We start from the raw sequence: 25,928 nt of genomic DNA, 5'->3' as shown, positions 1-25,928 counted from the left end.
CCGCTCGCCCCCCTCGCTCGCCCCGGCGCCGCCGTGGCAGGGGCGGAAGGACGAATCGGCCGCGCCGCGCCGCACACGGAGGAGGAAGCTCCGCTCCCCGCCCCGCCGAGACAGGTTTGCTGGGGGAGCCGGGCGGACCGGCCTCGCCAGCTGGGCCCAGGGGGCGGGGCCTGGCGGGGGCGGGGCCGCCGGCTGCGCGCGTGCGCGCGCGCCACCGCGCACCTCTGTCGCCCTCCGCGCCGGCGCCTGCGGAGGCGCGCGCTTCAAACCCGGGGAGGTGGAGTCCGGGCTGAGCGGGGAGGGTCGGGTGGCTGCCGCTCGAGGAGGAAGCGGTGGAAGGAACTACGCCCGGGCGGCTTCACTCCAGCGAGGAAGCCTGCGGCGTCGGGGCTTCCCGGGACCGTGGGAGGAGGATTGCCTCACGCCACGGCCTCCGTCGTCGGCCCCGGGCCGGCTGCTCCGGGGGCCGCGCTCCGCTGACTCAGGGGCTTGCGTGTGCCCAGCGCCGCCAGCAGCGCCCGCATTGGGCAACCTCAGCGGAGGCTTCCTCGTTTTAGGGATTGATGTGTGTGGCATTGCTAGGGGAAGTGGCGCTAGACACGCAGATATTTAATTGAAATGGCCTGAAATCTGTGCCTAGACAAAAAACAACCAACCTCACCAAACCGGCCTGGGGCGTATTTAAAAGATCTTGCAAATGATTGTTTTTTAGCAGGAATCGCCTGTTTTCCTCCCAAGTCAGACTGCCACCCACAACCTTAATAAATCAAAGCAGGCAGCCTTACAGAGATTGCCCTCCCCTGGAAGGGTCCAGCATAGATGAAATAAACGCTGACTGCAGCTAAGCTCGCTCTCAATAGTCAAGGCCGTCGCCCCATTGAAAACTATAGGATTGTTTGGGACAAAAGCAGCAACTTTACTAAGTGTGAACAGCTAGGTAGCTCCCAGGCACAAGGCTTCTGGCCCAATTTTTGGTGTATTAGCTTTTTCATCACAGGACAACAGGATTTTCTGTAGCAATAATTTGTACATCCAGATTCTCAGTACCTGTTGCCAAGGTAGTTGCTTCATATACAATCTCCACCACATTTTAGCACAAGCAATCGCAATACTTTTTCATCACTAAGTTCAGAGTTCAGAATGCAGTGTAATGGCTAAGTGCACGACCTTTGGACCCAGAAAGTTCTGCTTGGTTCTAGTTTTAAGACCTTGAATAAATTACTTAATCCTCTGCATTATCTGTTAAAATGGGACTGAAAAGATAATATATAGAGAGTTGTTACCGGAATAAAAGGAGTTGATGTATGTAACGAACTAAACTCTGCTTGGCACAGAGTAGATAATAAATGATAGCTGGTGTCCTTGCAAATGCAAAAGCTTGTTTCATACTTAGTTTGCCTTGGTATGGGAGAGGTAATACAGTGTGTATTAGTACTCTGAAATTGCCACGTTAATTTTGGGAACAACATAATAAACAGTGATTCGGCTTCCTTTTCTATATATCAATCATTATGTAAAGATAGGAGAAAAACAGACTGGAGATCTGGCTTTTATTTTCTTTATTTTAATTTTAAATTTTTTATTATTTTTTTAATCCTCACCTGAGGATATTTTTTCCATTGATTTTCAGAGAGAGTGGGAGGGAGAGAGAGAGAGAGAGACATTGATGTGTATTGATTGATTGCCTCCTGTAACCAAGGTACATAGCCAAGGGGTCGAACCTGGGACCCTTCAGTCCGTAGGCAGACACTCTAACCACTGAGCAGGCGAGGGCTGGATATCTGGCTTTTAAATGTCCTTTAAAAAAGTTCATGCATGCTTATAGATAATATACTTGGGAGTTCTTCCCCATTAGTTGAAAGTGACAGATCTTTGGGAGTACAGATAATTGGCAGGAAGATTGTGGTTTCATTCTATGGAAATCCATTGATGTAATCTTCAAAACACTCACAAATCTGGAAACTGACTCATAGGTTTTTTTCCTTTACACAATTTGTCTCTAGACAGTACTCTAACTAAAAAATGCCAAAACAACATATTAGCTCATATTTGGATAGGTTTTCAGTGGCTCAGCTCTGGAGAAAACCTGCAGGTCTTGGGATCTATATACAACAGAGAGAAAGGAAACAGGAGTCTTGTGACTTGAGTGGCATTCTTTATCTCCCACCCTTATTCCATGCCCTGCACCCTTTGTGACCTCTGATTCGGCCTCTGTGTGGAGGCCACGGAGTCCACAGAGTCCCTCTCAGCCATAAGGATCTCCACATCCCTTATAGCCCTTTCTTGCTGGCATCTCTCAAAGGATTAGAGGAATTTTCCCATTTTGTTTTCAACTTTGGAATAGTACCTAAGCATTGCACTAGTATTTCACATTCTTCCTTCACAATAAATCATGCATGGCAAGGACTACGTTTACTTGTCTAAATTCATTCATTCACAAATATTTATTGGATGCCTACCTTGTGCCAGGCTCTGTGCCAAATACTGTTAAATGATGGCTTTAATTTTGTTTTGCTTTTATTAAGGCCTTGTTTTTTTAGAGCAGTTTTAGGTTCACAGCAAAATTGAGGGGAAGGTACAGAGATTTCCCATATGCCCTCTGTTCGCACATACGCACAGCTTCCCCATTATCAACATCCCCCATTAGAGTGGTATAATGCATTTGTTACAACTGATGAACCTATACTGATACATCGTAATACCCTAAGTCCATATTCACATTGGGGTTCACTTGTGGTGTATATTCGATGGGTTTAGGCCAGCGATTTCCAGCCTTCTTCATCTCATGGCACACATAAACTATTTACTAAAATTCTGCGACACGCCAAAAAAATATTTTTTTTGCCAATCTGACAAAAAATAGGTAAAATTCTTATTCATGTACACCGGATGGCTATTGTTATGTTGGCTGTTGTCATTTTTTTATTTGACAATCTAAGGAAAAAGTGGTCAGTGTCCCAGACTAAATAGTCAGGTATTACATGTTTTTAAAATTCCTGTGGCACACTGTTTGAAAATCGCTGGTTTAGACAAATGTATAATGACATGTATCCATCACTATGATATCATGCAGAGTATCTTCACTGCCCTAAAAATCCTCTGTGCCCTGCCTCATTGTCCCTCCCCCTCCCAACCCTTTGCAACCACTGGTCTTTTTACTGTCTCCATATTTTTGCCTTTTTCAGAATATCATATCTTTGGAATCATACAGCCTTTTCTGATTGGCTTCTTCACTTAGTAATATGCATTTAAGTTTCCTCCGGGTCTTTTTTGGCTTAATAGCTCATTTGTTTTTAGCACTGACTAATATTCCATTGTCTGGATGTATCACAATTTACCCATTCACCCACTGAAGGACATCTTGGTTGCTTCCGAGTTTGGGCAATTGTAAATAAAGCTGCAGTAAACATCTGTGTGTAGGTTTTTGTGTGGACATACTTTTCAACTCCTTTGGATAAATACTAAGGAGCACAATTGCTGGATTGTATGGTAAAAATATGTTTAGTTTAGTAAGAAACTGCCAAACTGTTTTCCAAAGTAGCTGTATTATTTTGCATCCTCACCAGTAATGAATGAGATTTCCTGTTGCTCCACGGCCAGGACAGCAATTGGTGGTGTCAGTGTCTAGATTTTGGATAGGATAGTTTTTTAAAAACAGAAAGTTGAAATCATGACTCTCAACAGATGTACAATGAACATGTGTCAAAGATTTTACTTAACACATTAGTGAACAAGGGAACCAGAAAGGTGTTATAACCACTTCAAAGGAGAACCTAAAAAACAAGATAAATATGTAAGCCCAGGAGGATGCTGAAATGAATTAGCTTAATAGATTCAAAAGTGGTTTCTTCCACAGTTGAACCTCCACTGAAAGAATTTACTTACATATAATTAGGTATTATTTGCTTTAGTGTCAGTTTTCTATACCTTCTATCTCTCCGAGTTGCAAGATAGCAAAGTCAAAGACAATGAAAGGCATATTAACCCAGATAGATGAGCTAGTCAAGATACCCAACTACATTTCAGTCCTTGTCAATTTTCCTTACCGTGCTTAGAGTACAAGGTTGACTAAATCCACTCTCTGCTCCTGGCAAGGAAAGGGAGTGGTGAGTGATCTATTGGCAGCAAAAAAAGAAGCATGAAAATACTAGGAGGAAGTACCTGTGGAGCAGCAAGAGAAAAAAAAAAATTCCTCACATATAAGGGAACTCCCAGGGGGCTATCAGCAGACAGGTTAGCAATGCTTTCTGAGATGGAAGACATTCATATGTGCAACACACTCTCTTTCCTATTCAAGAAGACATAGCTGAGCACTAGTGTTATGATAGAATAATATGAAGCATCGTGATACATATGGCATTATGATAGGAAGAGTCTTGAACCACGTCTAATTTATTATCTACAAAGCAAATTACTCAGAAACTCTGAAACTTAAGTGATCAGTACTAACAAATTACTGGGGACACATTTCAACTGGAGGGAGGAACTCAGTTGAGTTGATATTTCTCATGACCATGAGACACTTTGTTGAGGTTTTCAAAAGGGTATTAACTACATTAATCCACCCTATAGTCTTCTGATTTTGTGACAATAGCAACTGCATTGGGCTACAATGCAACTGATGAAGAAATTCATTCAATAATATGTACCAACTACCAATCAGTACTCTCTTAGGATGTCAGAGGGATGCTGGCCACACCAGTGTTCCTCATCTTTGGTTACACATAAAAACCACATGAAGCTATGACAGTTCCTCAGAAAGTTAAACATAGAATGACCATGTGATCCAGCAATCCCACTTAAGGGTATGTACCCAAAAGAATTGAAAGCAGGGACTCAAACATATCCTTGTACGTCAACATTCATAGCAGCATTATTCACAGTAGCTAAAAGTGGGAACAACCCAAATGTCCATTAACAGATGAATGGATCAATAAAAGGTGGCGTATCCATACAATGGAATATTATCCAGTCTTAAAAAGGAAGGAAATTCTGATGCATGCTAAAATATGAATAAACCTAGAAATCATTGTGCTAAGTGAAATAAGCCAGTCACAAGAGGACAAATACTATGTGATTCCACTTATATTAGTTGCCTAAAAGAGGCATATTCATGGAGATGGAAAGTAGAATAAAAGTTACTGGGAGAAGAGAGGAATGGAGAGTTAATGTTTAATGGATATAAAGTTTCTGTTTGCAGTGAGGAAAAAGTTCTGGGAATGACCTCTTTTCCCTTAGTAATTAGTTGATGTGTGCCATGCGAGAGAAAAAAAAAAAGTTGAAAATCGCTACTCTAGGGATAGCCTGGGATCTCTGCCTTTCATTCCATCTTTGGAGAATAGGCACTTCTGTATGTCAACAATGAAATCAAGGCATAGTGGGAAAGGAACTTCTGAGGATAGTTGAAACGCCAAGTTCTCTAAGGCCATCTGATTCTCTTTCCCTTCCCAGAGTCAAAATGTTAAAAGTGGGAGAAGCAAAGAAGACCAGTAGAGGATCCAGGAGAAAGGGATGGAGGCCCATCTCTTAGGCTCACTCTTTTTATTTTTTATCTTTATTGTTGAGAGTATTACAAATCTCTTAAGGGAGAAAGGCTCTTTATTATTCTAGGCATTCAGTCCCACCAGCTTACAACATGGGCACCACTCCCCATCCTATCCCCCATCCCCACTTGAATTTATCTCCCTCCCAGGAGGAGCTCAGAGCTGACCTGTTCAGCCAGGGTTCCAAAGAGCCAGGGCTGTTAAGAGCATCCCAATCAAGGGACCATAGAATCGGTGCAAGAAAAATTTGCCAATTTATCTTTACAAGATCATCAAAATGGTGGCCACACACCATCCTCTGATTGCCCCTGACTTACCTTCAGCCAGTCTTTTGTCACTTTTATCTTCCTTGGTATTCATATTTCTGTCCTTCTGTATAACTCTGGCTCAGTCTGCTTATTAGGTCCTGCTGCATCCTGCTGTCTTGTGACTCCAGTCCTAGGTGGTCTTGGGACCAAGGCCAACTAGACCAGGGCTGGGATGGGGATTTAGACATGCAGCTGAAAGTCAATGTGGGATCAGGTGGCACCTGAAAGACAAGAAGTATGGAGAGAGCAGGTGAGGTCACCTCTGCTCTAGGCCTTGAGGTAAAGTAGTAGAGGCCCCTACTAGTCTATGCCATTTCATCAAGGTAGAATTCTACCATAAGGATTTAGGCTGTTGACTTACCCAGTGATAAAGAGAGTGCATGTGTCTATATTGTCCCCTGCACAAAACATGCCACTCTTCCATAGATACATCCCTAGGAACCAAGCAGACATTGGTAGGGGAGTCGGGATTCCAGGTTCTGGCTATCCCTTCCGACTTCTACTTCATGCCTCCAAGGATCACCTGTTCTTGGTTTCCTGGGGTTTATGATGGAGGGACCTTAGAAGACTCTTCACAAGGTGTTATGTGGCAAGAATTGATTCAAAAGTCCTGACCCCTTGGGCTGTCCATTCAGAGTCTGGGAATTCCTTGGTGTAGTATCCTGAGGTCACATTTGGTGGGTCAGGTCAGATTAGAGGTGTGGACTAGATGTTTTCTAAGTCTCCTTCAGTCTGCGTGGAAGGGCGTTAGGTCTCAGAGGATGGAGAACACATGATCAAGGACAGCCAGAGATGTCTGCTGCTCCAGGATTGTGGAGTACTTCAAGTTAAGTGAATTAAAATGTAAATAAGATTTATTTGGGTGGGCAGAGGGGCAATATTTAAATGAGTAACAGTTCAAATTGTAACATAGTAGTTATAAGCTAAAATTAGCTGTTGAGTACTAGCACAGTTATTTCAGGAGGATGGGCAGAGTATTCTGTTAAAAGCAAATAAGATTTATTTGTTGGGGGGAAAGGAAAGAGGAAGATGCATGTCCAGTTGACCCAACAGTTTAAATTATACTTAAGGCCTTTGAACATATTAGTTATATGCTAATCCTTACATACTAATTATTAATTAAATTTGTTTGTAAAGCAACCTCAATGAAAACTTTCTCTTGAAACATTTTTGTAGGAGGTAGTCAAAATTATGTGCAAAAGGTCTTTTCTTTAAAATATTCTATAATTTAAAATTTTCACTAAATGATCTTAATGATTCTTATTTAATATATGTAGATCAGAGTTCTGATGCTATTGGAAAACTTTACAGTATATTAATAAAGTAAGCAATCAATAATTATTTGTTAATAATGAGAACAGCTAGACACAAGTACATATGCAGTCACCTGTGTAATACTATCATCATGGCATGTCAGCCCAAAAGAGCTCCTTAGCCGATCTAGCCCAACACCTTCAACTTCAGATGAGAGCCCTGTGGCCTGGAGAGTTTTCTGTCTCTTCTTGAACCTCACCACAGTAGCTCTCAAAGCATGGACCCTGCCTGGACCAACAGCATCAGCTTTTTTATGGAAATGCAGATTCTCAGGCCCCACCACAAACCTTCTGAGTCAGGAGCTTTGGGGATGGGCCCAACAATATGGGCTTAACAAGCCCTCTAGGTGATTCTGATCCATGCCAGTGATTGAGAACTGCTCCCCCACACTTCAGCTTTCAAATATCTTGGGGCAATAACTTCTTTTAGATCACTCACAGCCACATAGAGAATTACTTCCTGTTTTATGTCTAAATTTATCTCCCTAACGCTTTGAAGGGCGTGGCACACAGACTTCACAGAGCAGAGACACTTTTCTTACCTCTTTTATGGGTAAAAGTGCAGGCTGGATCTCAGCAGAAGGGAAACCAGCCCGAGGAGGGAGATGAAGACAGAGCTGGCAAACGCTGATCTTCGCCCGCTCCCCGCTACCATTACTTGATAATTTGATAATCCAAGACCCACTCTAAAGTGGACCATGGCACAGTTTTTAAGACATATTCCACTGAACCAAGGAAGCACAGAGTGGGGAGAGAACCTTAGCCGCTGTGAATACAGACTGTAGGAATCTCCAATGCTGGTTAACGTTGTTCCAGATACTGTGTGACCAGAGCAACATGGAATAGAGAGGGGTCTAGCCCTCCGAGAGCTGAGCACTGACAAGCTGAAAGAGGCTTCAGATGACTGGCTGTGCTTCAGAGCAGAATTCTACTGCTCCCCACCCACTCCTGCCAACCCTGTGTAGCAGAGAAATCTGGAAATGCAGGAAGCCAGGGGAGCCACGCAGGGGGGCTGACTGTGTTTCTGAGGCCTTCCCAGTGCTGTTTGGAAGGACTGTGCAGTGGATGGGCACCATTTTATCTGCCTAGAGTAGCACTGTCTTTTCAGAAATACTGCTTCTCGATGTGTGTTTCAGTGGGAACCCCCAGTTTCTTACTGATCTGCTTCTTTAACTCAGCGATAGGCTGGAAGTAGGCATGTTCCCCAAGCTTGGCCAGTCCTGGGGGTTTGTCTTCAACCAGATGAAGAGCGTTGGTCTGAGGCTACCTCAGGCGGCAAACCTATGAGATATGAGCTGTTTGGTGGCCATGTCCCCACTGGTTGTGTGGAAGAAACCAGTCTGTGGTGGGAGAAAGTCACTCTTGCACTGAGAGACGCAGAGATGAGAGATGGAGAAAAGGTTGGGGGTGTTCCAGTCCCCAGCTGTGGTCATCCCTGAGGCTCACATCCATCTTTCCTGTAGCCCAGTTAGCTGAGCCAACAAATTCCCCTTTTTGCTATAAGGGAGGGGAAAAAATTTTCCTCTACTCTTGTAGGTTAAGCACCTGGGCCCTGCAAATTACACTGACAAAAGGCAGATTAACAGCAGAAAAGGTTTATTTCCTATGCATGTGGGAACTTCAAAGGAAGTGGCTGGCTTCTTAAATGGTTAGAATGAAAGGATTATATACCTAATTTAATAGAAGAAAGGGAGGGGGTAGGAGAAAAGACTTCTTATGGGAAAGACAAATAGATTTCGTTAGGATAGCAAATGGGGTTTTAAGAGAACAGATGGGAGCATGGCTGGTGCGGCTTAATGGTTGAGCATTGACCCATGAAACAGGAGGTCACTGGTTCGATTCCTGATCAGGGCACAAGCCCAAGTTTCGGGCTCAATCCCCAGTAGGGGGCATGAAGGAGGCAGCTGATCAATGATGTTTCTCTCTCATCCATGTTTCTATCTCTGTCTCTCTCCCTTCCTCTCTAAAAATCAATAAAAACATATTTTTTAAAAGAGAGAACACAAAGGAGATAAGAACATTTGTGATGATGTTTGTCTACACAGGTACGAGTGGTCTTCAATCTTCTTCAGAGTTATAACACTCCCCCGGAGAAGGGATTTGGGGCAGGTTTTATTTGCGTTCTCTCTCTCCTGGGAGTAGATCCACCCTGAAGGGGAATTTATGGCTGCTGTATTTCCCAGAAGTTACTGCTTTTAGTCAGATTATGGAAGCTCCCAGAAGGCTCCCCAAACCCCTTGTCTGTTGAATCTCAAGTGTCTTCAACTTAAAATGATCATTTGCCAAAGTGACACATTTGGGGGTGGCATATTCTGATCTCCTTCATTGCCTAAGCCAGTTTGTTCCTCTAGGTACTGGGGAACAAATATCTTTCTGTACATGCTTTAACTGGCAAAACACCCAGTAGGTTTTTAAAAAAATAATAATTATTTTCCAGGTGGATAAATAATCAATTCATACTAATTTTTTAGAGTTCATTTTTAAAAAGCAGTTTTAGGTTTATAACAAGATAGGGAGGAAGATATGTATATTTCCCATATACCCCTTGTCCATACACATAACACATATAGCTCCCCCCATTATTAACGTCACTCACCAGAATGATACACTTGTTACGACTGATGAACCTACATTGCCACGTCATAATCACTGAAAGTCCATAATTAACCTTAAAACTCACTCTTAGTGTTGTACATTTTATGGGTTTAGACAAACCTATAATGGTGTGTATCCATCGTAATATCATACACAGTATTTTCACTGCCCTAAAAATCCTCCCTGCTCCACCTATTCATCCCTTCCCCCATCCCTGGCAACCACTGGTCTTTTCTGTCTCCATAGTTTTGCCTTTTCCAGAATGTCATATAGTTGGAATCATACAGTATGTGGCCTTTTCAGATTGGCTTCTTTCACTTAGTAATATGCATTTAAGATTCCTCCAGGTCTTTTCATGGCTTGATAGCTCATTTCTTTTTAGCACTGAATGATATTCCACTGTCTGGATGTACTAGTTTATTTGTCTGCTCACCTGCTGAAGGACATCTTGGTTCCTTCCAAGTTTTGGCAATTGTGACTAAAGCTGCTATAACATCTGTGTGCAGGTTTTTGTGTGGACATAACTTTTCAATTCCTTTGGCTAAATATCAAGGAATATGATTGCTGGATCATATGGTAAGAGTATGTTTAGTTTTGCAAGAAACTGCCAAACTGTTTCCCAAAGTGCCTGTACCATTTTGCATTCATACCAGCAATGAATGAGAGTCCTGCTGCTCCACAACCAGGCCAACATCTGGTGTTGTCAGTATCCTGAATTTTCGCCATTCTAATAGGTGTGCAGTGGTTATTATTGTTATTTTTTAGTATATCACCTGCTTTTAAACCCTGCATTTAAGTATCCTTGCACCTCCATAGAATGTGATGGCTATTTCAGGTGCCTCAACTAAAAATTTCTTTTTAACATCCTGTTACATTTATCCTTTAACTTGTCCTTTCCCCAAGGTCATTGACATCCACAAACTTGCAGATTTCCAAGCTCACGCATCTTCATCATATGCAATATCATCTTAGCAATGACTTGGAAGGGCGATTACCTGCTCCCTTGGGAAGCATTTCCCTTCATTCGTACCCTTCATTTTACTATCATTGAGCCAACACCCAAACCTTTGCACATTCTTTAATCACATGATGACCGTGTTAAAAAAAAAAATCACTTTTGCTCAGCCAGGCGTGGCTCAGTGGTTGAGCGTTGACCTAGGATCCAGGTGATCGGGGTTCGATTCCTGGCCAGGGCACATACCTGTGTTGTGGGCTAGACAGCCGATCAATGACTCTCTCATCATTGATGTTTCTATCTCTCTCTCTCCCCCTCCTTTCCTCTCTCTGAAGTCAATAAAGATATATTTAAAAAATAAATAAAATAAATCACTTTTGTGTGGAATTTTGCCAAAGAATTTTATAACTATAATTTAAATGCACTTATTTGCACAATGTTAATCAACTATGCTTTCCTTCTTGTGGATACTATGTTACTGTTCACTCTATAGATTGTTCATTCATTTAGATGTCCCTACATGTTATGACAGACCCCACTAAGGGTGTCTGTCCTCTGGAACAAATTTATTTTATTAAAAAAAATCTTTATTAAAAAAAATTAAAAAAAATCTTTATTGATTTCAAAGAGAGGAAGGAAGAGGAAGAGAGAGAGATAGAAACACTAGTGATAGGCTGCCTCCTGCACACCCTTGATTGGGGATCGAGCCGGCAACCCGGGCATGTGCCCTGATCGAGAATCGAACCGTGGTCTTCTGGATCCTAGGTTGATGCTCAACCGCTGAGCCACGCCCGGCCAGGCCAAATTTATTTTATTATTATTTTTTCTGCATGGGAGTAGTATTGGCAGCTTGATTGTCTTTAGCTCAGTGGTCATTTGTAACATCACTTTCACCAACAGTAACTCAATTTCACCCCCCCAGCTATTGTCAGAGCTCTTCAAAGGATGCTACCTAATTCTGGTGACTTAATATTCAGGACATTTAGAAAGTGAGTTTTAAATAGCTTCGATTTAATGGGATAACTTAGACTTATTTGCTTTAAAAGACACTTGGGAACAGGAGTATCCTTAAAAATGGAGGAGAGAAAGACTAAGGCAGAGAAAGCTTAAATGCCCCAATGGTTTCAAATGTGCCAAATATGAGGGCACACTTACCCTGCGTTTATCTGGCATGGAATGAAATAACATGGGCTCTAAATTTGACTGTAAACTTTTGGTTTCACCTTGTTATATTTCCTCCCTTTGTGGTTAGCTACTTGGGAGGGGATTTCCAGAGATGCAAGTTATATCATTTGTTTCCCAAAATATTTTGCATTGTTTTGGGTAAGAGAGTATATTGCCTGCTCTGTAATGCCTATGGCTCAGGGAGCTAATACGACTTATAACCATGATCACATGGTCATAATTGATCTCAATGGTGAGGAGGGTGTCTCTATCATGACACATTCTTTTGTAAGAAAACTTTAAAAAAATACTTTTTTAATTTGGACAAATATATGTAACATAAAATTTGCCTTTTTAACCATTTTAAGTGTTCAGTTCAGGGACTTCAGGTTCTCAATGTTGTCTAATCACCACCACTATCTATTCCCAGAACTTTCCCATCACCCCAAACAGAAACTCTGTAGCCATCAAATAATAATTCCCCACTCCCCCCCCCCCCCAGCCCCAGGTAACTACTCTTCTACTTTCTGTTTCTATGAATTTGTGTGTTCTAGGTACCTTATATAAGTGGAATCATAGAGTATTTGTCCTTTCGTGACTGGCTTATTTCACTTAGCATAATGCTTTCTAGGTCCATGTTATAGTACGTGTCAGAATTTCCTTCTGGTTTTTTTGGGGGGTATGTGTGTTATTTTCTAAAATTTATTTTTATTTTTTGCTTAATCCCTTCACCTTTTCCACCCAGTCCCGCAACCCCTTCCCCTCTGACAGCTATCAGCCTGCTCTGTATCTATGAGTCTGTCTCTATTTTGTTTGTTAGTTTATTTTATTCATTAGATTCCACATATGAGAGAAATAATATGGTACTTGTCTTTCTTTCTCTGACTGGCTTATTTCACATAGCATAATGTTCTCCAACTCCATCCATGCTGTTGCAAAGGGTAAGATTTCTTTCGTTTTTGAGGCTGAATAATATTCCATTGTATGCATATAGCATATATTGTTTATCCATTCACCTGGTGATGGACATTTGGGCTGTTTCCACCTTTAAGCTTTTGTGAACAATGCTGCTGTGAACAGTGGTATTCAAGAATCTCTTTGAGTTCCCACTTTCGATTCTTTTGGGTATGCACCCAGGAGTAAATCTCATGGTAATTCTATTTCAGGAACTTTTTGAGGAACTGAAGAAAGGAAAACTGAGATGTAATATTCTTTCTTTCACTAACCACAAGTTGGCTGTGCAGGCCCCAAACGCAGTGTGACAGAATGTGTTAGAATACACTATTGCCATTTAGAACCATGAGGTTTGAGGTCATGGGTACATCCTCACAGCCTATGAAGTGCTTTAGAAGCTGGTTTGGTCTTCCTGACACAGGGCATGGTGGGCGAAGTAATTCACTTTGGGAAACCTTGTCTGAACCCATGGTATCTCTTTATGGAAGAGCTCCAAGACTCTTCCTAGGAGGACGCTGATTTCTAGGGCAACTCCCAAAGTAACCCTGCATCCTTGGATTGAACCAGATTGGAGCCTTTACAGAACTGGACTAAATCCCAGGGTTGCTCCAGGCAAGACTAGAAAACCACCCTCTCTTTCTAAACTGACAAGTCACGTTTCTCACCAAGCCCTGCAATTTTTATTCCTCCATACCACTTGGTCCTATTTCCTTTCTGTTTCTACTGTGGCCAGCCTAGCCCAAGTTACCCTCATTTCCGTTTCTCACTGGGCCTGCCTCATGCACATTTATTCTTCGCATGGCAGCCGGAATGACCTTTCTCAAATCCAGATCTGATTGTGTTGCCAACAGGATTTTGCTGGAGAGAGACCAGACAAGATGATTATAAAGTTGGGAAAAGTAAACAGGTAACAACCAACAAGTTCTTGAAAAACAAGGGTAATGAGACCAACCTTGTCAAAATACAATTTAAAAGCCATTAGTGCTAACGTGGTTGTACATCAGCACACCGGCAGATCAGTGGAAAAGAATGCAGAACTATAAGAGACCCCAAACAGGGGAGGTCTTAGGTTCTAATGATGGTGGCATTTTGAGTCAGTGGGGACGTTTTGATTTTGAATAATTGGTTATTGAGACAAATGGGGAAAAATGATTGTTTCCTTAACTTGTGTGTCACACCAAAACAAGTTCCAACTGTAGCAAAGATTTAGATAATATTTAGACAAAGAAGAGAATTCAGGTTAATGTCTTCATAGTAAGGGCTTTCTGAAAATGAAAATTCTCGGGAGACTTAAAAGAAAATATTGGTAAATTTATCTATATATAAATTTAGATTTCCCTCATGGCAAAATATCATAACGTTAAAATGCAAGTGACAAACTGGTAACTATATTAAGGACAAAGGGTATTATTCTTAAATGTAAAGTACTCTTACAAGTCAATAAAAAAAGACTATCAATAAAAACATGAACAGGCATTTCACAGACAAAAACCATTCAAATTGTTTTGAATGTATGGAAAGGTACTTGACCTCTTTTTAAATAACAGAAATGCAGTTAAGTAATAGTGATTCCACCTATTTAATTGGTCCCTTGCAAGATGAAAATGCAAGGCCTCTTGTTGAGAAATTAATAATTTCATGGTAGCAACAGCAGAACATTAAATCAAGCATGGGGCTCTTGCAAGCAAGGAGCCCTCTGTGACCTCACAGGTTATAGGCCCATGAGGCCATCCCTGCCAGCTACCCTCTAACTAAATTCTAGCCATGCCAAACGACTTTTGCAGTTCCCCGAAACATGCCCACCTCTTCACACATCACTTTGCAGAATCTGTTACTTCTATCAGTTGTTGTTCTGAAGATCTTGCATCATCCTTCCCAAAACTCTTACTCACCCTTCAAAACCCCCCTCAGATGTCACTGCCAGGATGCATCCTTTGCCCTACTCCCCCTCCCTTCCCTCTGAGAGCCCTTCCTCTATATTCCCTTGGCTACCTGCGCACACCTATGTGAGGGCAGAGAAGTTTTGTCTTCTGCTTGTCTCTGTGCCCAGCCACTACCAAGGTGTGAATTTCTAGCAATGACTGGGCACATCCCATATAACAAGCACTGTGTTAGGAACATCCCATAAGTAACTCATTTACCCTCATTTTAACCCAAGGAGGGAGCTGTAATTATTTTCATTTACCAAAGGAGGTCAGGGAGCTAAAACGTGTCCAGGGTCACACACCTAAGGACAGATGTACTATTTTCTTGTAGGGGAAAAGTTACAATGGGGAAATCCACAGTGCTTAGAATTTGAGACAGTTTATTTGCTGTGAAAGGGGCTGGCCAAACAATGGGCAATCAGGCATTGTGGTATAAGTAATATTTCATCAGCAGTATAAATGATTCTCTCATCCTCAGGAATTAATTCGTTTTAATGGTGCAATTTTCAGAATGTAGCAAAATTATTCCACTCCCCACCCCCACCAGGTCTTTGACTAGGTTTGAATCTTGGCTTGTCTGAATCTGCAACATGGGTAAAATAAGGAAGTTGAATTGCTTGCTTGTGAAGGACCCTTGTAGTTCTTGTTCTAGAAAAGAGGGATCCTCTGCTCCTTTTAGACTGGAAATGGAAATGGAGTAGAAAGAAAATCCCAGCTGTGTCTTGGATGAGTCTAGGCCAGCAATTTTCAACTATGTGCTGCAAGAATTTTTAAAACATGCACTACCTGATAATCTAGTCAAGGGCACGGGCCTCTTTTCCCTTAGATTGTCAAATAAAAAATGACAACAGCCAGCACAACAATAGCTGTCTGGTGTGAATGAATCAAGATTATACCTAATTTTTGTCAGATCAGCAAAAAGTATGTTTCTTGGTGTGCCGCAGAATTTTAGTAGTTTATGTGTGCCATGAGATGAAAACGGTTGAAAATCGCTGGTCTAGACAGATGTATCTACACAAGGCGGATCCACAGAAGGGTCAATAGTAGGTGTGGTGTTGTGCCATCCTGGGCAGGAGTCACAAAGAAATGAAAAGACAGGCCTCAAGCCTGATACATGGGCTGAGAAAACTGTAGAGACCGAGTAGTCAGAGGCAGCAAGAAAGTGTAGTTGGCTGAGCTGCCTCCCCCCTTGGCCAGAGTGGGTTCCAGGGAGGAGGCGAGCGCAGCCGTGCGTGGTCTTCCCGCTCAGTCTTCTCTGAAAAACTCCCACCATCACCACCGCTGATCTCAAGAATTCAGGGAACTCACAGTGCCACAGCAAATGAGTGACATGTGCATTCAGAGAAGGGAGGTGCAGGAATGCTGGCTAGCAGCTGCCGGGAGGAGGGAGCCCCTTAAGTTGAGCCATGAAGGAAGAGGGACAGGTGTCAGCAAAGACACAACAGGAGAGATCAATAGAAAGTGCTAGGGGGAAACGAAGAGATGGGCCTGATGGGGAGACAGAGTGCCCATGAGGAGACAGAGTGCCTGGTGGGGTGACAGAGTGCCTGGTGGGGTGACAGAGTGCCTCGTGGGGAGACAGAGTGCCTCGTGGGGAGACAGAGTGCCTATGGGGAGACAGAGTGCCTATGGGGAGACAGAGTGCCTATGGGGAGACAGAGTGCCTCGTGGGGAGACAGAGTGCCTGGTGGGGAGACAGAGTGCCTCGTGGGGAGACAGAGTGCCTGGTGGGGAGACAGAGTGCCTGGTGGGGAGACAGAGTGCCTCGTGGGGAGACAGAGTGCCTCGTGGGGTGACAGAGTGCCTATGGGGAGACAGAGTGCCTGGTGGGGAGACAGAGTGCCTGGTGGGGAGACAGAGTGCCTGGTGGGGAGACAGAGTGCCTGGTGGGGAGACAGAGTGCCTCGTGGGGAGACAGAGTGCCTCGTGGGGAGACAGCGTGCCTGGTGGGGAGACAGAGTGCCTGGTGGGGAGACAGAGTGCCTGGTGGGGAGACAGAGTGCCTGGTGGGGAGACAGAGTGCCTGGTGGGGAGACAGAGTGCCTCGTGGGGAGACAGAGTGCCTCGTGGGGAGACAGAGTGCCTATGGGGAGACAGAGTGCCTGGTGGGGAGACAGAGTGCCTGGTGGGGAGACAGAGTGCCTGGTGGGGAGACAGCGTGCCTGGTGGGGAGACAGCGTGCCTGGTGGGGAGACAGCGTGCCTGTGGGGAGACAGAGTGCCTGTGGGGAGACAGAGTGCCTGGTGGGGAGACAGAGTGCCTGGTGGGGAGACAGAGTGCCTGGTGGGGTGACAGAGTGCCTGGTGGGGAGACAGAGTGCCTTTGGGGAGACAGAGTGCCTGGTGGGGGGACAGAGTGCCTGGTGGGGGACAGAGTGCCTATGGGGAGTTCATTGGAAGCATTTCTACCTGCGGGTCAAGGTATTATGTCCTGGGCATGAGCTCTCGGGTGGTCCAGCTTAATGCTAGTATAACATATATCCTTTCTGAGAATTCTCTAAAGTGCTCGTGACATATGCCACTGACACTCTTGGTCATTGATTAAACTCTGATCCAGTCATGTTACCAGTCAACTGAGGTGAGGGTCCGGCTGAAACAGATAAGAAAATTAAGGAACCTGGGCAGGATGAGAGCACAGTGACCAAGAAACGAGGTCTACATTTTCCTCTGCATTTACTACTGGGTTGGCTTTCATCACAGGACAGTAGAAGACCTGGGAGTATCAGGCTGAGATGTTTCTGTTTTATTCCATTAATGATGGGGAATCACAGAAGATTTATAAGCAAGGGAGATATGAAAAACAATAGTGTTTCTAGAAGATTGGTCTGATGGCAGGCAGCCTCAGTTGATGGTGGCCGTGTCGCTGGGAAGTGGTGGTGATGGTGTCGGACCTGGAAAGAAGAGGTCAGTAGGCTGTGGCTTAGGTTCCATCGCTGGGGCGTGAGGGGAGTGGGGCAGAAAAAATGGACTCATAAATGAACACTCATCCAGTGAGTGAATGTGGACAAGTGTCTGTGGAACAGCGCAAATGTTAACGGGTTATTATATTGTTACTATCACATGTAGCCACATTTGTAGGTCTGGATGATAGTTCTCCACCTGGAATAAAGTTCTGCTTTTGTCCTCAGGAAGACAGGTTTGGACAACATCTGAGGAACAGGAACATGAACTACAAAGAGAAAGAAGGGCCATGTCCTAAGAGTGTAGTCAGAAGCCCTCTCGGGGGCAGCAAGGATGGGAGTTTGCTGGGCTGGCAAATCTGAGTTCAGAACTTAGCCACATGACTCTTTTATGCCAAAAAAGGGACCTAAGGGCATGAAGCTTGGACAGGACTTCAGAATTCAAACAAAGAAGAGAGGGTAGCTGGGGGCTGACTGTGCTTCAGAAAGCTGCGTTAGTTTTGTTCCAGCAAGGAACTTACACTTTTCCTGATAATTTATCAAGTAGGAAGAATCGATTGGTCTCTTAATTGACCAAGGAACTATAAAAATAAATGGTAGGAAAAAGAAACATAGTATTTTGCCAAAAATCCTGATTTAAGATCACGTAACCTTAACGTGCTTTTAAAATTAATGCTATCAATGCAGAATCTTGGGCATTAAAGTCTTAGCAGCAGGCGACACATGGTAAGAGTGCAGGAGCCCTGCATCCTGACCTTTGCAGAGCCCCCCTGCCGCCTTTACATTTGTCGGAGGACGGGCTCATATGCTATCTTGTTACATAAGGGAGCAGCATAATAACACCGTCAAAGGAGCAAGTGTCACACGAGGTGGCTGGTGATAATTCTGTCTTAGACTTTTGGCTCTCTGGGCATCTGTCACGAGGAATATCATGTTCAGGAGGATTTCTTTACTAGGCCACAAGGGAATTGAAATCTGAAGTAATCATTCAGTCACAGGTTTACCAAGTAGGTCTTATCCTTTTTAAGGTGACTTAAGATGAAGATCAGATAAAAGGCATCCAAATCTCAGAGGAAGAAGTAAAATTATCTCTGTTTGCAGATGACATGATCTTATATATAGAAAGCCCTAAACACCACACACACACACACACACACACACACACACCATACACACAAACTGTCAGAACTAATAAAGTTGCAGGATACAAAATCAGCATACAAAATTGACTTTCTATATACCAACAGTGAACTATCCAAATGGAAATTCAGAAAACAATCTCATTTACAATAGCACCAAAGAGAATAAAATACTTAGGAATAAACTTAACCAAGGAGGTGAAAGAGTTGTCCACTGAAAGATATAAAACACTGGGGAAATAAATTAAAGCCGACACAAATACATGGAAAGACATCCTGTGTTCATGGATTAGAATTAATATTGTTAAAATGTCCATACTACCCATAGCAATCCACAAAGTCAATGCAATTCCTACAACAATCCTGAAGACATTTTTTTACAGAAGCAGAAAAACAATCCTAAAATTCATATGGAACCACAAAAGGCCTCAAATAGCCAAAGCAATCTTGAGAAAGAAGAGCAAAATTGGAGGCACAACACTTTCTGATTTCAAAGTTGTAGTAATAAAAAACAATATGGTATTGGCATAAAAACAGACACAGAGAACAGAATAGAGAGCCCCAGTGGCACAGACTAGAGAGCCCAGAAAGAAACCCACCCATGTGGTCAACTAATCTTTGACAAGGGTGCCAAGAACATGCAATGGAGAAAGGATAGTCTCTTCAATAAATGGTGTTAGGAAAACTGTATATCCACATGCAAAAGAATGAAATCCACCTGCCTAACATACCCTTATCTTTCACCATACACAAAAAGTAACTCGAAATGGATTAAATTTTAACATAAGATCTGAAACTGTAAAGCTCCTAGAAGAAAAAATAGGGGAAAAGCTTCTTGACATTGATCTCAGCAGCGATTTCTTGGATGCGACACCAAAAGCACAGGCAACAGAAGCAAAAATACACAAGTGAGACCACATGAAACTAAAAAGCTTCTGCACAGCAAAGGAAACAACAGAGTAAAAAGGCAGCCTATGGAAGGAGGGAATATTTGCAAACCATATATCTGACCAGAGGTTAACTTCCAAAATATATAAGGAACTCCTAAAACTCAATAGCAAAAAAACCAAGCCGGTTAAAAAATAGACAAGGGGTTTGAGTAGACATTTCTCCAAAGAAGATAGAGAAATGGCCAACAGGTACATAAAAAGATGCTCAACATTGCTTATCATCAGGGAAATGCAAATCAAAACCTCAGCGAGATATCACTTCACACCTCTTAGGATTGCTGTTCTCAATAAAACAAAAGATAACAAGTGTTGGCAAAGTTGTGGAGAAATTGGAACCCTTGTACACTGTTGGTGGGGATGTAAAGTGGTGCCACCACTATGGAAAACATTAGGAAGGTTCTTCAATAAATTAAAAATAGAACTACCATTTGATCCAGCAATCCCACATCTGGATATGTATCCAAAATAATTTAAATCACATTTTCTCTTATGTCTTCCTCTAGAAATTTTTCATCGTAGCATTTATCATTGGGTCTCTCATCAATTTTGAGTTAATTTTTGTGTATTGGTATGAGGTGTCAAAGTTCAGGGGTTTTTTGCATATGGATATACAATTGTCCCTCAAGTCAAGTTGTAAACTTATTGAAAAGTAATCCTTTCCTTTGTTGAATTATGTTGGTACTGTTGTCAAAAATTAATTGACATATCTCAATAAAATACAGACATAAATGTAAGGGTTTACTTCTGGGTTCTCAATTCTGATGCATTTATACAGACTATCCCAGTAGGTGATAGTGTGCCAGTGTCTCACTGTCTTGACTATTGTGGCTTTTTATGAAGTTTTAAAATCAGGTAATATAAGTCTTTCAACTTTGTTGTCCTTTTTCAAAATTGTTCTGGCTCTTCTAATTTCATTGCATTTCCATATGAATTGTAGGATCAACTTACTAATTTTTCCAAAAACTCTGCTGGGACTATGATAGGGATTGTGTTGCATATATAGATCAATTTGGGGATAATTGCCACTTAACAATATTGAGTCTTTCTACCCATAATCATGGAATGTCTCTCCATTTATTTAATTTTCTTTAATTTTTAAATTGTGGTAAAAAATTAACGTAAAATTGCCATGTTAACTATTCTTAAGTGTGTATTCTTTAGTGTTAAGTATATTCACATCGTTGTGAACAGGTCTCCAGAACTCTTTCATCTGGCAAAACTGAAACTCTGTACCTATGAAACAACAACTCCCCCTTCTCCCCTCGAGAGAATTTTAATTAAATAAAAATTCATAATTTCTGTATCTCAAAATTTCACAAGTAAAAGGGCAAATCACAAATTGGAAGATAGAACTTATTTGCAGCCAATTTTATATGAAATACTTTTATGTATACAAAAGGAAAACACTTAAATAGCAAAATTGACCCCTCAAAACTGAAAAGACAATTCATAAAAGCAAAAGGGCCAATGAACTTATAAAATAATATTTAACCTCATTAGTAATCAAAGAAATGTGCATTAAAATACCAGTTTTGCTTCTCAGGTTGGCATAAGCATTTTCAGTGATAGGGCTCCGCTCAGTGCCAAGTCACTCTCAGTGTGGTGGGCGGGCTCATACCTGCTGGTGGACACGCAACGCAGTACAGCTGCTAGAGTTTTGTTTGGCAATATAATTCAAAACCTTAAAATATGCATAACCTTTCACACACTAATGTCACTTTTAACATCCTGTCCTTGGACAAGAGCAATGTGCCCAAAGATTTATTTACAAGACTGCTTTTCACATCATTATTTATAAGAACAAAATTTATAAGCAATCAAAATAGCTAACAGTAGAACACCAACCACATAAAGTATAGTGCAGCCAAATGACAGGACAGTATGGAGACTTTCTCGCAGAATTCTTAATGAGAGAGAGGCTCATTAAATGGGGAATAAAATCAAAAACAGAAAAGAAAACTGTGTATGGGCATGCACAAAGGGAAAATAGAAGGAAATATATCAAAATGGAGGTCAGCTGTGGGTGGTGGGAGATCTGAAATTTTCAAAATCAAAATGTTAAACAATTTCAATAATGAATATGTAATTTTCAGTAATAATTGTGCGTGCATTGCTTTTTTAAAAAAATTATTTTTATTGATTTCAGAGCGAGGAAGGGAGAGGGAGAGAGAGATAGAAACATCAATGATGAAAAAGAATAGTTGATCGGCTGCCTCCTGCACGCCCCCAACCAGGGATCAGGCCTGAAACCCCGGCATGTGCCCTGACTGGGAATCGAACTGCAGTCTCCTGGATCCTAGGTCCATTCTCAACTGCTGAGCCACGCCTGGCCGGGCAGTGTGCATTGCTTTTATAATCAGAAGAAAAGCCTTAAAAAGGAAACTTATAAAACACTTAATCTATAGAATATATGCAAATCTTCTAAAAAATTTAAATATCCATACACTGTTCAATTAGTTAATCTGATTTAGTATTTGTGAAATTGGGCCTACGGTTCAACATCACACTTGTGAAAATAGGAATTTTGCTTCTGTTCTGAAAGTTGTAATACTGGTTTTTATGGAATTTTTTGTTTTGTTTTCATGAAAATGAATAAACTGTGAGAATTTTATTATGGAAGTTTGGATTTTTTCCCCAGGTACCTAGACTGTCTTATGTAGTTGAGTTGAATCTTAACCTGGTTTTGACCCTTGTAGTTTTAGGGAGCTGAAACATGGCACTTTAGGAACGTGAGGGATTAAATACTTTTGTACCGTGTGGTGTGAACCTAAATGCCATTTATAGTTTTGATTCTCTGAGTGAAAATGAAACCCAAATCCAAACAATATTCTTATGTTTGGAAAAGCTCCTCTGATAAAATTGAAAATTTAATTGTTATTTTGCAAATATTTTAAAGCTTCATGTTCTCATGAAGAATTTTATAGAAACCTGTTACCTGGGATGAAAAGCACCGTGAAACAACAGTCTTATTTACAGTAATATTTTTTCACCACTGTACTTGAGGCCCAAAAATGCCTGTTGAGTCGACCTACCTGAGAGACTGGCAGCCTTTTAAAATACAGGGAACTGAATGGAGGTTGCAGATTGCCTAATTTGGGTCACATCCACTGAGAAAGGTACCACACATAGTGCAAAAAACATGAGAACCCCAGGACGCTGCATGGGGATGCATTGATGAGAGAGGGAGAGGGAGTTGATGCTGGGGGACCCTCCTGAAACGTTGACTGCCCCATGAAGCAGGAGAGACCTGCCCAGTTCCAGCTTGGCCCAAGGACCCTGGCAGAAAATCTGATCTGACTCGACATGTGATTGGTACCAAGCCTCAGCCAAGAATGTGCTCTCCTGGGAAGGGCATTTATCACTCGTACCATTAAACACAAACGTCCGAGGACTTTCTGTGCCAGGGGGAATAAAATGAGCAGATAAACTCTTCACGTACTGAACTAGGCCCGAGTTTTGGGAGCAAAGAACAGATTAAGAACCTAATGAACCCACTTTAAACATTCAGATTCGTTGGGAACTGATTTAGATGCCAGTCCTCTAAATGTGAATGGGGCAGCACCCATTCACTCGAGAGGTCAAGAAAATAAAAGTCGGAAGGGCCTTTCTAGAGAAGTGATTAAAAAACATCTGATACAAACATATATTTCCAACTGTTCACTAATGATAGTTTCAGAAAAAGAAACTGCTTAAACATTTTTTCTTATGTTCCATACTACTTGCTGGGAATAATACTAAACATTTTTAGGTCTTTACATTTAATCGCAAACTTGTGTATGTTTTAGTGCTACTAGAGGGGCACAGATACATGCCTCCTTTCTCTCTTCAATCTCCTCCCTCCTCTCCTCTCCTTTAAATAACCACAGAAAATTCAGAACAGCATCCTGGCCTAACTGAGCTTAATCCCAAGGTCTTTGTTTCTGATTCCCTTCCATTCCTGCTCCCCTAAACCCAAGATTAAAACAGAAATTCTATGGCTGATGGCTAATGAGATGAATCCCAAAAGAAATACAGGCAAGTATACATATCCCCTTTCCTTAACTTTGTTTTACAAGGAGATGTATGCTAGGAGTTGAGGGAGTTTGTTTTTCAAATTGTGCAGAACAAAATATAGTTTCATAATGAGTGTCAACTTTTCTATTCAGGAACTCCCAGGAAACTCTCCGTTCGAGAGCACGTCACACTTATCACTGCGGTGGGACGTTGGTTCCCTTTCGCCTTTCCTGTATCCTGCTGCTGTTCCATGATACAGGGCGTCCCGAAAAATGTACGCACACAATGTCTGTAGGTTCTGTTACATTTTGAGAATGAACTGTGTTTTAATAAACACTGCCTTTATAATTATTCAAAGCATGTATTCACTTTTGGGGGACACCCTATGTTTGTTTATTTTATCATCTCACCTTCCTCCTCTCTTCACTCTCAGTGTAAAGTTATCTTCTCTTATCTGGAGAGACCCTCTGAAGAGGCTCCAGCTTTAAATAAAACCAACTGCTACCCACGGTCCCCAAGGTTTGGTCATTTCTGCATTCTGTCACATTTCACAGGTGTGCTGCCAGAGACAGTCATTATTTTAGAGTCTCACAGCTTTCACTATCTTTCTTCTCATGTGAAGGTAAAATTGAAAAACAGATCGTTCCAACCATACACTTCTTGATACTAAGTTTTTGATGATTTTTTTTTGTCTTGTGAAAAATTTTCTTCCATCACGGTAGAGTGATGCATGCCTACACTGTGCTGTGTAAAAAGTGTGCTTTTGAGGATCAAAGCGCCCAGGACCGACTGAATATTTACAGCTGTGTCCCTTTCAAAGTCACCCACTCCGAGCTGCTAATTTTAGCCCTCTCCCCGAGGATCATAAGAGGTTTCTTTCTAAGCTGTTCCTTTCCAGGTGTGGTACATTAAAATACTTTTGCAGAGAGGCAAAGTTGTTACAGAATAATACTTCTGGATTTTCTATGCTCTTCCTTGCATTTGGATGAAATTCAGTAAAAGAAATGCCCAACGTTACAAAATCTACTTTGCCAACAGGAGCAATTCCTGACAATCTGAAGGAACAGGTCTCATGGTATTTCTTCTCTGGATTTCTTCTGCTCTTGCTCTATCCCCTTCTTACTACTCTAGTTAAAATAGGAAGAGAGAGAACGTGTGTGTGGTGGAGGGTGGGGGGAGAGGAGGACTGCTGGGGGAGGAGGGGGGAGGAGTGTGGATCCTGCCTTGCTGTGGCTTCTGCTTTTTTCACAGAACTTCAGACAACGACTGTAATACCAGCTCTAAATGAACAACGTATGACTCTTATTTGCACCTCCCCTCCTCCCCCTCCCCGGGTTTCCTATGTGTACTTCAGATGCCTGATACCCTTAATCACGATATCAGGCAGCAAGATTTTGCTTTTCTAAGAGGCCAGCCACAGAATCTGAGGTCCTGCATGGCCTCTGCAGGACGCTGCTCAGCCTCCCGAGACATCAGTGACAGCTCGTCTGGGTTTCATCAGCTCACTGGGGCTGCGTTTCACCAGCCCCCGTGCCAGGGCCTCCCCGGCGTCAACAACAAGTGTCGCACCTACTGCAGGAACAGCCCTCAAGTTTCATCACAGTGATGCTAAAAAATATTCTCCAGCTTCAGCAATGACCTAGTTCATTGGAGGGCAGGGAAAAATGCTCTCCTTCCAGAACTTCCCTGGGCACGGAGTTTTCCCTCTTAGGAAGGTAGGAGCCTTTCTGGAAACAGACCCAACTGTGCTTTGACCTGTTCGTGGAAAAGACCCAGAGCTCTGTAGTTCCTCTGAGTCCCCAGGCCCAGGAACAGGGACACCCAATCAATGCCTCCCACGCAGCCCCGGGAGCCCACAGCCGAGCCAGCTCTCCTATCACGTCTCTGGGACAAAAAGTATTGAAAAGTAAGTATCTACACTTTGGTTTTTACATAAGGAATAGCTGTGCTTTCAATATGTAGTTGTTTATATTTTCTACAATAGGGAACAAAGCAGATTGTGTCCGTATGAAATAGAACAAAACCAAACAAATAAGGGCTGTATGGCATATTTGGGTCTATAGGGTTTTTACGTAGTAGCCAAATGGTCATTTTCAGTTTAGGTCCCTCTTGGGAAATTGTTATGATTTTTAAACGTATGCTTGTTTTGGCTTGGCAATAATTTTAAAAGATTCTTTCATACCGTGGCTA

General features: G+C 42.3%; 1 long non-coding RNA gene across 1 annotated transcript; it reads left to right on the top strand.

The window, feature by feature from the left end:
* The first annotated feature begins 38 nt into the window (after positions 1–38).
* On the top strand, positions 39–24,089 carry LOC148092791 (uncharacterized). Its single transcript, XR_015714776.1, has 2 exons — positions 39–114; positions 23,891–24,089. It is a non-coding gene; the product is annotated as an uncharacterized LOC148092791 (long non-coding RNA).
* The last annotated feature ends 1,839 nt before the right edge of the window (positions 24,090–25,928 follow it).

This window comes from Miniopterus natalensis, chromosome 7, assembly GCF_054644295.1.
Source record: "Miniopterus natalensis isolate mMinNat1 chromosome 7, mMinNat1.hap1, whole genome shotgun sequence".
In the NCBI taxonomy this organism is placed as follows: domain Eukaryota; kingdom Metazoa; phylum Chordata; class Mammalia; order Chiroptera; family Miniopteridae; genus Miniopterus; species Miniopterus natalensis.
The sequence above is the reverse complement of the archived record's forward strand: the minus strand, read 5'-3'. Positions and strand labels throughout refer to the sequence as shown.